This window comes from Peromyscus maniculatus, chromosome 21 (assembly GCF_049852395.1).
Source record: "Peromyscus maniculatus bairdii isolate BWxNUB_F1_BW_parent chromosome 21, HU_Pman_BW_mat_3.1, whole genome shotgun sequence".
In the NCBI taxonomy this organism is placed as follows: domain Eukaryota; kingdom Metazoa; phylum Chordata; class Mammalia; order Rodentia; family Cricetidae; genus Peromyscus; species Peromyscus maniculatus.
Window position 1 is genome coordinate 71,352,549 of NC_134872.1, and position 13,764 is coordinate 71,366,312.

The window sequence follows — 13,764 nt, forward strand, 5'->3', positions numbered from 1 at the left end:
ATAGCACAAGCATTCAACTGTTATCTACCCCGTCCTTGAGTCAAGGAGCAGGCAGTATCATTTTCTATCTCAATGTACCTCCAGCTGGCATCAGCAGCCTGCGTCTAGTTAGATAGTGTGTTCCTTCCTGTGGGCTAATCAGGACTTTCTCACAGCCCTGGAGCAAGCAAGCTTGAACTCTATTGACTCAGAATAGACTTCAGATTCAAATTGAGAAACCGAGTCAGTTGTGAGCTCCTACAGTGGAGGGTGTGTTGGTTAGAATGGGAATGTCCCTCATGTGCTCATATGTTTGCATGCTTATTCACCAGTTGGTGAACTGTTTGAGAAGGGTTAGAAGGATGAGGAGGTGTGGCCTTCTTGGAGGAAGTGTGTCACTAGGGGTGGGCTTTGAGGTTTCACAAGCTCATGCCAGGCCCAATGTCTTTCTCTCTCTCTGCCTAATGCCTGTGGATCAGTATGTAGTTCTCAGCTACTTCTCCAACGCCATGCCTACCTGCCTGCCTCCATATGCCCTACCATGATAATAATGGACTAAGCCTCTAAACTGTAAGGAAGCCCCGAGTTAAATGTTTTCTTTTATAAGAGTTGCCTTGACCACGGTGTCTCTTCACAGCGATAGGACAGTGACCAGGTGTCATCTCTGCTTAGGGAGACTTGTATTTGGACTTTTCCTTTTGAAACTGTTAAAGATGCAAATTCTCCTTCCTTTTAAAATAGTTTAGACATCAAGGCAGTCTAGTTGTAATACATAAGACCTCATAAATGACTACAAGGAACCCAGAACAAGAATACATATGCCAATGGAATAACATGCCTGAATCAGCAACAATAACCATAGACTCTCCTTTTAAAAAATAATATTTTTCATTTCTTCTTTGAAAGTTTCATACATATATACAATGTATTTTGATCACATTTATTCAATTCTTCACCCTTCAACTTCCTTCTGCTCCCCGCAACACACCTCCCTTCCAATATCATATCCTTACTACTTTTTCAATAACCCACTGAGTCTAATTAGTGCTGTGGGCAACCTACCAGTGGCTACACACCTCCAAATAAAAATGATCCTTCCTTCCCCAGCAGCCATCAACTGTCAATAGCTCCTGAGTGAGGGGTGGAGCTTCAGAGGTCCCTCTGCCACCCATGCTGAGAGTAGCCCAGGTCTATGGGTATCAACATAAACATTTAGAAGGCAATTTGACAAGATGACTATGTAGCCGAACAACAGTAGGTCGTCTAGTGCGGCCTAGGACTTCCCCAGCCATGAACTTGGGCCAGGTTTATAGTAGCGGTCATGAATTTCTTCCTATGAAGCAGATCAGAAAGCAGTTCCTTCTGCCCATAACAGTCATGCCTTTACCGCCCCAGTGGACACATCTGTCCCAGCAGGTCAGTATTAGAGCAGGCAAGGTTCAGTGCAGGGGAAGGCCACTGATGTCTTTTCTTTTTCTGTGGCCTGCCTCGCATCATTTAGTTAGCCACCAAGAAGAAAGTTTTCTCGTCGTTTTGAGATTGATTTCTCTGTATCTTGCAGCCAAAGCCTGTGGTATCTTTTTAAAAAAGTATTTATTTATTTTTATGTACGTTTGGCTTTTGCTTGCATGTACGTCTGTGTGAGGATGCCAGGTCCCCTGGAACTTGAGTTACAGACAGTTGTGAATTGCCATGTGAGTTCTGGGAATTGAACCAGTAACTGGGTCCTTTGGAAGAGCAGCCATACTCTTAACCACTGAGTCATCTCTCCAGCACTGCATGTGGTGTCTTAAGTAATAGGATGTTATCATGTACATGGCCAACCAAGAGTAACGGCAACAGTATATTTTGTTTTGGAAACTTCTGGGGTCTTCCTGACCAATACCTCGTAGAGAGGTAACCCACGCCTGGCTGTGAGGTTTCATTTAATAATTCATATCGTATGAGAGAAGCATTGTCTACCCACTCAGGATACCTCTTTACCCCATTTCCTTTCCCGGACTCCTGCTTAAAGTTTTAATCCCAATTGGAGATTCCTGGTCACCCCCCATTTTTTTTTTTTCATATCAGACGTGTTCTGTTACTCTCTCTTTATTTTCCACTTGAGTTGTAAGATTGTAAGCTTTCTTAGAGCTTTTCATACTCTTTTCATTTTTGCTGACCACAGCTTCTATGGAGTTTTCAGCAAGAGATCCTCATTGTGTTACACATAGGAGAATCTCTTGGATATGGTACCTCATCCATAGTTGCCATATCTCTCATACATAGCTGTAATACTTAAAATGAAAACATTGCCATTCTAGAATCTGATGCCTGGATTCACCTCTCCCAAAGGCTTCCCATATGAAATAAAACTTTGAAGCTCATGAGAAAACCAGGGCATCTTTCCTGTCCATCAGTATTGACGTCTCTGTCTTTGGCTTTGTCTCTTTGCAGAAGATTGCTTCATTACATTTCCTTTGAGCTTTCCCTTTTGGGGAAAAGAATTTACTCATTAAAACTAACAGCTTCCATTTATTGACTTCTGCCAGCATGCATAGTCAGGGCATGTTATTTCTGCAAATATTTATTCATGAAATAATGTAACAAGTTATTGACAGTTGGGGTGTAAGATCAATGTGGTTTCTGCCATGGGGTCCATAGGGAGCAACAGAGGCTGAACAAGAAATTACTTGAACATTGAGGTTGAAATCATAACCCCCAAACATAGTATTCAATGTTACAGTTCCTCTAAAGCAGTGGTTCTCAAGCTGTGGGTCCGCAGCCATGGAGGGGGCATATTTCTGATGGTCTTAGGAACTGAGACACTGTTCCTAACTGTTCCTCTATAAAATTACAATTATGACGTAGCAAACAGAGTAAGTTTATGGTTGGGGGGGTCACCACAACATGAAGAACTGTATTAGGAAGCAATAGGAAGATTGAGAACCATTGCTAAAGTCAGGGTTTCCTCTTCAATGAGAGTTGACAGTAACCTGTGGTGCTTTTCCTGCACCAACTAGTTCTCTCCATGGTGTAGGAAGGGCAACATCAGAGTGAAGAAATAACTCCCTTCAAGTCTGGGTTGGTGAGCCATTGAGTTTATTTGGGTAACAAAGGCTGCTGGTATCTGGCCCCAAATCCTACCCCAGCCTGAAAGATGCTCACAAAAGCTGAATTCCTGCAGCTCCCTGCACAACCTGCAGGTAGTTACATGGTTGGGACACTCCCTTGTGGTGATATTTTGCTTGTGGTCTCACAAATAAAGCTTGCCTGGGGATCTGAGTGTGGAGCTAGCCACTAGCGGCTGGGCAGTGGTGGCGTACACCTTTAATCCCAGCACTTGGGAGGAGGAAACCAGAAGTGATATGGCTGGGCAGGGAGAAAAAGTGATAAGGCGGGGTGGAGACAGGAGCTCGACCCTTGTCACTTCTTGGCATCATAGAGTATGCATGCATCCTGGCTGTAGAGACCACCTCCTGCTAAGCTTCTTAGGTCCCCTTGATCAGCCCTGTCAGGAGACAAACATTAGGTAGATAGTTGCCTCTTATCAGACTCAATGGGCTTTTAAAAAGTGAATTAGCTCCTCCATATTCCTTACAGACTACTTAAATTAAGAAAATGAAGAGCGTGTGTATGATATATGCATACGTTTGTGTGTTCTCACATGGTTGCACACGTATGTGGAGGTCAGAGGTTAATTTTAGAAGTGTTCCTCTATCGATCTCTACCTTCAGTTTTGAGATATGGTCTCTAACTGAGCATGCAGCTTGCTGATTCAGCGAGGCAGGCCAGCTAGTGAGCCCCAGGGACCCCCCCTGTTTCTGCCTTTCCAGCACCTTGGATTAAAGGCACTTGCCATCACACACAGCTTGTTTATGTGGGTACTGGGAGCCCAGACTCAGGTCCTCAGGCTTTTGTGGTAAGTCCCTTACTGACTAAGCCATCTCCTTGGCTCATGAAACTCGTTTTTAAAAATAGAATAGAAAATGGGGCCCAGCTGAGAACCACTGAGGAGGGCAGAGCAAGGTGCCTTATGGGTCAAAGGAGTGAGAGGCCCCTTCTGATCCCACACTGGACTGTGTGAAGAGTAGCTCTTGTGGGCAGAGTTTCTGTGTGTCTCAGTAGTCGCTCCCAAATAACTAAACAGATACTAATTATTAATTGTAAATGCTCAACTGATAGTTCAGCCTGGTCACTAGCTAACTCTTACATTTTAAGTTAACCCATATTTCTTATTTACCCTCAGCCACATGGTGGTACCTTCTTTCAACATGGCATGTTCATCTTGCTTCTTATGTCTCTGGCGACTCCTGAGACTCCTCCCTTCTTCTTCCCAGCATTCCCCTGACCTGAAATATCCTGCCTATCTATGGAAACATCAGTTCTTTATGAACCAGTGAGAGTGATACATATTCACGTTGTACAAAAAGAGTGTTCCACAACCAGCTCTTGCTATAGCTGACCTTGGAGGAAGCTTTGAACCTGTAGTTATGGGAACTTTGGAAGGAGATGGCTTCACTCATGCTGGAGGCAGTGTGGAATGCAGCTTGATGGAGGAGATCACAGGGCCCATCCTGGCCCCACATACCATGTTTGGATTGAATGAAATTATTTGTATGTATTTACACTTTTCCATGCTAAAGTCTGGGGCCCCTTGTCGGTGTTCTCAGCTCCAAAATCACTCTTGCTGCAGCCATGGTAACTTCTTGACTGCAGAGGTGACTTGCTGCTTGCCACCACCAGGCTTGGGGATAGCATTTAAATATTGTCTTTTAGATTTATTTATTCCGTATTTGATGTATGTGAGTGATTTACTTGCATATAAGTGTATGTATGATGTGTATGCTTGGCACCCACAGAGGTCAGAAGAGAATGTCAGATCTCCTGGGACTTGGAGTTATGGATGGTTGTGAGCTACTATGTGGGTGCTGGGAACCAAACCCGACTCCTTTGCAAGAGCAACAAGTGCTCTTAACTGCTGAGCCATCTCTCCAACCCTTTGGAGATGGCAATTTATAATATACAAGAATACACTAAAAGACCAGGAAGCCAGGACAAGATGGTATGGATGGTTTGACCACATCTGCATCTTGGCTGGAACATTTCAGCTTGAGCTTGCAGCAAGGCATGGCCTGGTGTCACGTAAGGAACCAGAGCATCTGATAGTTTACTCCAAGACCCGCCAGTGTTGGGGTTCCAGCTGTTTGCAGGGTGATGCGTTCTGACTGGAGCATTCTCTCTCTTTCTGGGGTTGTGAACAGAGTCCTGAGGCCGAGCTGCCAGGTGGCCAGAGAGGTCCCCCTGCCAGACATGTGCCCTTCTCATCATTATTGCTCACAGTGTTCAGTGTTACTGAAAAGCCACGGCACTTCACTGTGTGGTGTTAGGAACCCTGTGGGCGGAGCAGATACTGAAGGCCCGTCTGATTTTATCAGTGTGGAAAGGACAACGCACACACCCTGTCTCAGGAGTTCCCTGTGTCATGGAAACCTATGCCCATTTTTGTGCTGGTAATGGAACGCAAAGCTCTTTTCAGCACAGGCAAGCCCTCTAGAGCTGAGTGACATCACTTGCCCCCCTTCCCTGTAGTTTTACTTTTTTAAAAAAGCAGATTTTGGGTAGCTTTGGTTGGCTTGAGATGTAGTGAGAGGATGATTTTGAACTTCTGATCCTCCAGCCTTTACCTTCTGAGTGCTGGGGTTACAGGGATTACAGGTATGTTTTACCCCACTTTTTAAAAATATGATGCTGGGAATAAGCCCAAAGCTCAATGGCTCAGTGTGCGCAAACACCCACCAACTGAGTGACATCCCCATCCCCAATCTACTGTGCAACTTTGGGAGGACCTACTTTATGCACTTTTGAAACACATACTTCCATCTCTCTATTTTAAATATACTTTAATTGACACATTGTTATTTATAAGCATAGGTTACAAGGTGGTATTCTGGTGCATGGGATATCTCAAACACTTCAAACATCTATCACTTATCTGTGGCAAAACATTCCAAATATTATCTCCTATCCATTTTGAAACACAGAAGACGTTATTTATTGTTGAGGGCAGCCATCCTGCTGTGGAAGGGCACCTGCTCCTGTCCCTATTCACTGATAGCTCCTCTGTACCCACCCCAGCCTCTGGGAACCACTCTTCTGCTTTCTACTTCTACAAGATCCCAATATGAATGAGATCATGTTACAGTCCTGGATCAGAGTCCAGATGGTACACACTGAGATTTCCAGGTTCTCGTGTCCCAGAAGAAGGAACCGGACTAGGGACATCTGGATAGATATAGAAATAAAGCTCCTTCATTAGGAAATAGCAAGGCACTCCAGAAAACAGAAGTTGGCTAGCGAGCTGGGGAAGGTCTGAGGCCAGAGTAGCTCTCCGGCACACGTGTGGTGAACTGCTGTAGGTCATATTCACAGTACCCACCTTCTCTGGAATTTGGAAATCACACCTTTTCTCATGCATGTTCTACTTTGTCACATGTAGCCTGTGCTGGGGTAGAGGAGCGGCTCCAGTCTTCCTCTGCCATGGCTTTCTTTTGTAGATCGATTTTAATGCTGCTGGAACCTCCATCTCCATCCTGCTTTTCCTGTGGTATTTGATACTCTGCGTCTGACTGTCTCCAGTACTTTCTTTTTGTTGTGATAAAAATTCCCCAACCAAAACAACTTATGGGAGGAAGGGCAGACTCTTGTTCCACTATACAAGGGGTATAGTCCATCACCGTAGCAGGTAGAAAAAGCTTGTGGCTGTAACAGGATGCTGGTTAGTCACACTCAGCAGAGAATGAACAGGAAAGTCAGGCTGGGCTAAAAGCCTCAAGGGCCCACCCCAGTGACCTGCTTCCTTCAGCTGGGCTCCACCTCCTAAAGGTTCCACAACTTTCCCAAAGGGCACCACCAGCTGGGGACCAGTTATTCTGACATGTGAGCCTATGGGGGCATTTCACATTCAAACCGCAGCGCTGGCACACGTCATTTAATATAAAACGTCTTGCAGGCTCATCCACATTGTTGCAACTGATAAAGATCTTGTTGTTTGTGACAGGCACACCACGTGATGCCCATGTCTTTCCTTGCCCCCTCTGCCTTAATCGCTCCCTGATACTCATTATCTTGTGTATCGCGTTTCCTCTCACTATGATGTAAGTTGCACGGGTGGGCGTTGACTATTGGTCTGTTGATAGAACACAATCAGACTTACAACAGGCACTCAAATATCTGAACAGACTCATCCAGAGACAAAGGGCACAACAAGACACTGCATCTGTGTCTCCACGGGGCTGAGTATTCTAAGACAGGCCTGTGACTTTGTCCCCTCCCTGTATGGGGCCTGTGATCTGGCCACCCTTGTGGCTGAAACGGAGTCTGACCGAAAATGATGCAGCTGGGCATTCCGCCAGCCTTGCCAGAAGTCTGAGGTGGGACTTGTGAGCTCTCTGCCCGCTAATGGGCTGAGAGGCCTGCCCTGTGGCAGGGTACTAATTGCAGCTTGTTTTTTTTTTGAGAATGGCCATTTGCATCTATTTATTGCCTTCCCCCCAGTGATTTAAAGCGGTTTATTTTGCCACCACTACCAGTCTTGGGGTGGGTTAGGCATTGCTGTGGCTTGCCTCTGTGGTTCCTATAGGCTCCAGATGGCCTGATGCTGTCTGACCTCCTCCTGCGAAGTGTCTATACAGCAGCGGCAGCGGCTGTCTGTCGCTGTCACTGTGGATGGAGGGATAAAAGCCTCCTTCATATTCATGGCAGGTGAGTGCGAAGCCTTTAAAAATGCATCACACATGCACAGAATGTGGTGAGAGGTATTCCAACGCAGAAACAACCTGAGTGGCTGACAGTGTCTGTGGATTGAATCTAAGGAGAGCATCCCTTGGGCCATGCTTCTTTGGTCTGAGGAGAATGAGCCATGTTCTAGCAGAGAGGTAGCTGTTTTCTCCTTTTAGGGAGGTTGGGGGTCAGATACCCATAGCATCCCAGCTCCCCCTAAACAGAGGGTGTAAACTCTGAACACACATGGAGGGTATATAACCTGAAAGGCTGAGGGGAAACAGCATCCTTATTCCTCTGGCTGGGAGTGGCATCTCTTCACTTGGAGTTTTGAGAAATGGTTGGGTCCCCATCCAAAGGCCAGCTTGGACCTGAAACACTGAGCCCAGGGGGGTTGATGGCCAGAGATTGGAGAGAGCAGAGAGATGCTCCTCCTCTTTCTATCTCCTTCCTTTACTATCCCTGGGCCTGGTTCCTTCTCTGAAAGGTGAAAATTAAAACTCTTGCATTGCTAACAAGTGCGGATGAGGCAAGTGTAAATGACCTCTGAGAGCTGCTTAGAGACAAAGCCCTAGTGGCATCCTGACAAGGATGAAAAGAGCCAAGGAGTCAGCGAGGAGCTGGAAGCAGGCCCTGTACACACACAGACAGACAGGCATGTACATACACACACACACACACACACACACACACACACACACACTCCTATGAGACAGACTGGGAGATGTGGAATATTCCTTTACTCTCTGTGAATATATGCTGCTGTGATTGGTGATTGGTTTAATAAAGAAGCTGACTGGCCAATAACTGAACAGAATAAGGTTAGGTGGGAGAGCCACACTGAGAATGCTGGGGGGGAAGAAGGGCAGAGTGGGGGGAGTTGCCAGTAGATGCAGAGAGAAGGGAGACAGGCATGCTGTACTGAGGAAAGGCACTAAGCCACGTGGCAAAGCATAGATAGAAAATATGGGTTAATTTAAATGTCAGAGTTAGCCAGTAACATGCCTGAGATATTGGCCAAGCATTTATAATTCATATTGAATCTCTGTGTTGGTTATTTGGGAATTGGTGGGCAGGAAAGAAAAGTCCACCTACAAATAATGTCCATTGTTGTGGGGCTGAAATTTCCACATAAGACCTGACAAAGCTTAAAAAAGGATTCTGAACACACAAAAATGGAGTAAGACGTGGCTTCTTGGTAAACAGCTTTTTGCTGGTAAGCTCTGTGTGCTAGCGGCAAGCAGAGGTGCAACTCCTTTAAGAGGCAGCTTCTTGGCTCAGTGCTAGTGGCAAAAATGGGCACGGCTCTTCTCAGAGGCCCTGCTACCTAGCACTTAAACGGCATTTGTGAGCAGTAGGGGGTACACCACTTGGCAGCAGTATAGACTCAAAAACTCCCCAGAGTTGGAGTGGTAAACATGGCTCTTGCTGGTACCTCCGCCATGAAACTAGGCTCTCGGGGAACCAAGTAGGGCAGAGCCAGCCTCCAAAGCAGAGGCTTTAGCCGGGTGGTGGTGGCACACGCCTTTAATCTCAGCACTTGGGAGGCAGAGCCAGGGGGATCTCTGTGAGTTCGAGGCCAGCCTGGGCTACCAAGTGAGTTCCAGGAAAGGCGCAAAGCTACACAGAGAAACCCTGTCTCGAAAAACAAAAAAACAAAGCAGAGGCTTTGATCCTAGGCAGCTGCTTAACAGTTTAAAGACTCATGCAGTCAGAAAAAGATTACAGATACACAGTAAAGACAGATTCCCATGGAAAAAAAAACATCTAAATGGGTTACAGTGTGTTTAAAAATATACATAGGCTTGGGAGAGAAAAAAGAAAGGATAGACAGTCATAGATTAAAAAATAGTTTTATTTATTTTATTTTTTTAAATTTTATTTTTTTATTTTATAATTTAATTTAATTTTACATATCAGCCATGGATTTCACTCCCCCCTCCCAACTCCCCCCTGCCTTTCCCCCAGCCCACCCCCCATTCCCATCTCCTCCAGGGCAAAGACTCCCCTGGGGATTCAGCTCAACCTGGTAGACTCAGTCCAGGCAGGTCCAGTCCCCTCCTCCCAGGCTGAGCGACATGTCCCTGCATAAGCCCCAGGTTCCAAACAGCCAACTCATACACTGAGTACAGGACACAGTCCCACTGCCTGGGTGCCTCCTAAACAGTTCAAGCTAATCAACTGTCTCACTTATCTGGTGTTTTATTTTTAAAGTCCTTGCTGGGTAGTGGTGGTACATGCCTTTAATCTCAGCACATGGGAGGCAGAGGCAGGATGATCTCTGTGAGTTTGAGGCCAGCCTAGTCTACAGAGTTAGTTCCAGGACAGCTAGAGCTAACTAACTAACTAAATAAATAAATAAATAAAGAAAATAATAAAGTTCTTAAAATAGGAATAAAAATATAATAAACCATATAAAGATGGGAAATATACAGAGGGTCTGGATCCTGTGTTATTGTGTTGTCTTTAGATTTTCTGATTGCTAATGAAGGAACAACATTTGCAGTTCAACTCCTAGGTCACTGAGAGTCATAATCCATCACCAAAGGAAGTCAGGACAGGAGCTCAAGGCAATAACTGAAGCAGAGACCATAGGGGAACGTTACTGTCTTGTTCAGTTACTCTTCTTCTATAGTCCAGGCCCATACCGTGTTGGGCCCTCTTACAATTTTCAATGAAGAAATGCCTCACAGACATGCCTACAGACCAATGTGATAGAAGCAATTCCACAACTGATGTTCCCGCTCCACAGATGTGTTCAGTAGACAATCCAGATTAGCCATCATGGGTCACATAAACATGCAGTTGAGATTTGCTAAGAGTAGGTTGGAAGACACTTTCCTGTGCGATCTCTTCTGCTGTTTCTGCATCTGGTCCAATAATGGCTTCCCATGCACATCTTTTCTTGCCTCCTTTGGGAGTGGTGACTGAGATGCCAGAGGAAGGAAGCAGCAGAGACAGCAGAGGGTGGTGGCAGCTGTGGCTTGAAAGCAGACATGTTTCCTGTGGCTTGGGCCGTTTCTTACCCCAGGTGCAGGACTTCTGCCTAATGCCTAGTTTCTGAGCTCTAGGTTTCAGCTTCTGAAATCGCTGCTTGACAAGATCCAGCAATGGGTTGCCTGTTGCCTGGAGATCCCTCTTTCTGCTAGGATTCCATCTCAAGGCCAGCAATCCCAGTGGCAGATGATTCCAGAGTTCATTTCCTGAGGGCCCTGTCCAGTATCTCCTGAGAAGTGCTGATTCCTGAGCATGGCCACATCGGGGACAGTTACCCTGTTTTGTCCCAGCAACCGTAACACTGAGTCAGGCATCTGACTTCCTGGCAGCTGACGAGATTAAGAGTGGCTAGGGCATGGGCACGGGAGAGACACCCCCCTCCCCCCATCAATGACTGAGATAGGTGGGAGAGCTGGCTCTGAGGTCATAAGAGCAAGAGAGCTGTCCCTGTCTGCCACCAGCTGCGACAGTTGGGAGAGCAGGACCTGAGCCTCTCCTGGGCAGCAAAATAGAACCAATCCTGCTGGCAGAGGTGTGGGTGAGCCAGTCTTGAAGTTGTAAGCATGGGAGAGCTGTCCTCATTACTCATCTGTCATTGTGTGGCATGGGCAGGGGAGAAGTGTCCCCTTCCATCAACGCCTGAGGCAGATGGGAGAGCTGGCTTTGAGGCCGTAAGAGTGGGAGAGCTGTCCCTGCCCCTCATTAGCTGCAGTATTTTTATGAGTGGAAAAACACCTACACCACCTACACCTACACCACCACTGGGCAGCACAGTAGAGCTGGCCCTGAAGGTGTAGGTGTGGGAGAACCGATCTTGAGGTCACAAAAGCAGAACTGGCTCTGTCCTTTGCTCATGGCTGTAAGGGGTGAACTCGCCAAGGCAAATGCAGGACAGCTCGCCCTGGTGGTGAGGACAAGGGAGAGCTGGCGGGCTGACCAATCCTGCTACTAACCAGGCCCAGAACCTGGGTTGAGTTGGCCCCTCAACATCCACTCCATCTGTAATTGGCTGGAGCACGTGAAGGGACCAGTCCTGCAGACCCAAAGCTGCAGGATCTCCACAACACAGGGCAACAGCAGGCTAACCAAGAGGAGTCCCAGTGAGGGTCCCATATTGATAATGTAGCAGAAACCAGAGGCCTCCAACCAGACCAATGATTCTTTGCAAGGAACACTTGCAAATAAAGATATATGGACAAAAGGGTTTACTGTGTGACTCACTGTGTCACACCACAGCTTCCATGGTGAAATTGATTTTTTTCTCTTAAATTTTATTTTATTTTTTTTTGGGGGGGTGAGGTTGCAAGGGCAGAGGTCAGACATGAAGAGACGGGGAAATGAATGGGATGGAGATGCATGATGTTAAAGACACACAAAAAAATAAATAAAAAAGAAAGTTAAAAAAAAAGTGCCCAGGTGGGAATAAGTTCAGAAGCCCAAGTAGATGAGAGCAGAGAGCTGAGAAGAGCCTGTAAGAAGCCAGAGAGGAGAATCTGCAGGTCCTGGTAGCCAGAGGAGTAGAGAGAGATGTCAATATCTCAGGGTCAATATTCTAAGATCCCTGGCTGAGAGCTGTAATGCTCACCACTGCCTCGGGTCCTGATAACCCAAGTCTGCAGAGGGCCGGTGACATTTGCGGCTGCTTCCGTCTGAAGGTAACACTGAAGGAAACTGATAGCCAGTACTTGCAGAGGGTCCTCTTGCCTATCCATGATTTCTATCGGGGAGCCAGCTGACCAGTGCATGCTCACACAGGCATGGCCATTTACTCTCCCACACATATTCTCCAGAGGTGAAACGCAATCTCGTGTACTTCCTGTATGCACTCATTTTCACATACATATAACTGACTCATACGCTAAACACACATTTCAATACCCACTCTCACATGAGACTCTCTCTGTCTGTCTCTCTCTTCCTCCTGTCTCCCCTTATCTCTCCAACATGGGGGCTGCCCCCCCCCCAAGACCCACAGGCTCCACCTGGGTCTCTCTTCCTGTGTCATCTATATATCTGGGCTTCTCAGCTGACTTTCATCAAGCTTTGACAGGAAGTTTGTAGACCATTGTAGTGAGGACGATGGTCTATGTGGAAGGTACTTCTACCCCTGGAGGGTGCTTTTGCTCTCTCTTTCCTTAAGCTCAGCTCCAATGTTGTGTTCTCTGGGAAATGTCATTTGGGTGGCCAGTGACAGATTTCTGATGTACCCCAAACCCTGAGGGCAGGACACTTGGAAGAGAGCCGAGTCTGGCACTCAACCCTCCCCACAATATTCTGTTTCTTAGGATAGCTATGTTCTGTTTCTTATGATGGCACGGACCCGACAGCAGGTGGAGCCCTAAGACCCCAAAACCATGGCTCAGGGGCTGATGCTGAGCGGACTCCGTCTCCGCGAAAGACTAATCCATAATGTATACCAAATCTGTGTGTTATTGTGGTGGTACCACTTCTCAAAGCTCCTAACAAGCTCCAGATTGACACTATCAAAATCGACTGAACTATGCGTACAGCTTACTCTTCTGGCAACAACAGGGAGACGCATGTTGGTTTAATTCCCTGTGCATGTTGGCTCGAACTCTCCGTACCGGGGCCCTGGGCTACTGTGTGTGACTCTCCTGCATTAGCAGACAAACAGATTCCATTAGTAAGTTTCTCCTTGAGAAAGTTTCCAATCGAAACAGAAGCAACAGACCCTGGAGAGAGATGATCCTCTCCCAGGGAAGGATTCTAACTGCTGGTAAAGTCTGGCACAATGGGAGCCTGGGGTGTTTTCTGGGCTCCACGCATGTTCTGGGCAATTTCCGATAGACCCATTCCACCCCTAAGTGCTTGCCCCACCTCCCCCTGCCCAAAAAAAAAAATGAAAATAGAAATCCATTAATAGAAGCTTTATTCAGGCTAGTTCAAAGCAGGAAACAGCTACAATATCCATCCTAGGTGAAGCATGATCCACACTCAAGGACACTGAATAGCCGCAGGAAAGAGTGAACAACTGATATGGAGCCAAGGATGAGTCAGAGCTTTGTG